The sequence below is a fragment of the Galeopterus variegatus genome, unplaced genomic scaffold (genome assembly GCF_000696425.1).
Source record: "Galeopterus variegatus unplaced genomic scaffold, G_variegatus-3.0.2 Scaffold3236, whole genome shotgun sequence".
NCBI lineage: Eukaryota > Metazoa > Chordata > Mammalia > Dermoptera > Cynocephalidae > Galeopterus > Galeopterus variegatus.
The window spans coordinates 118,212-119,134 of record NW_007729347.1 but is presented as its reverse complement, the minus strand read 5'-3'; the positions used below and the strand labels follow the sequence as shown (position 1 = coordinate 119,134).

General features: G+C 34.3%; 1 non-coding gene across 1 annotated transcript; it reads right to left on the bottom strand.

The window, feature by feature from the left end:
• Positions 1–344: 344 nt before the first annotated feature.
• TRNAI-GAU lies at positions 345–418 on the bottom strand. Its single transcript has one exon. It is a non-coding gene; the product is annotated as a tRNA-Ile (tRNA).
• Between the last annotated feature and the right edge of the window lie 505 nt (positions 419–923).

Sequence of the window (923 nt, the reverse complement as noted above, 5' to 3'; positions counted from 1 at the left end):
CTTTTTCTCTTTTATGGCCAAAGCTTCCTCTGTCTGCCTCTTACAAAGAACATGTGATACACTTAGGACCCACCCTGATAATCCAGGAGAGTCTTCCCCAATTCAGTATTCTTAATTTAATCACATCTGCAAAGTCCTTTTTGGCTAAATAAAGTAGCATTAACAGGTATCAAAGATGAGGGCATGAATAATTTTGGGAAGCCACTATTTAAGTCTACCATGCCATTCATTATTTCTTCTTTGGTGAAGTATATGTTCAAATCTTTGTCTTATTTTTTCTCCATTGGGTTATTCTCTTTTAATTTAGTGGGGGGGGGTTGTTTTGTTTTGTTTTGTTTTGCAGCTGGCCGATGCAGGGATTGAACCTTGGGCCTTGGTGTTATCAGCACCACACTCTAACCAACTGAGGTAACCAGCCAGCCCTAATTTAGTTTTGAGACTTAATATATTCTAGCTATAAGTCCTTTATGAGATATATGCCTTGCAAATTTTTTTTCCACTATAGTTTGTCCTTTCATTATCCTAAAAGTATTTTTTTGAAGAGCAGAAGTTCATAATTTCGATTAAGTCTAATTTATGACTTTTTTATGTATGGATGATGTTTTTGATGTCCTAAGAAATCTTTGACAACAAAAATCACAAAGATTTTCTTCTATATTTTCTTCTGGGAGTTTTATAGTTTTAGATTTTACATTTAGATCTGTGATATATTTTAAGTTAATTTTCATATGAATTTAAGTTCATTTTCTTGCATATATACTTCCCATCCTTTGAACACCAGTCGAAAAGCCTGTGCGTTCTGCATTGAATTGACTTTGCATGTCTGTCAACAATCATTTGTTTATGTACATGTGGGTGTATTTCTGGATGTTCTATTCTGTTCCATTGATATGTCTATCTTGGTGCCTATGCCACACTGTCTT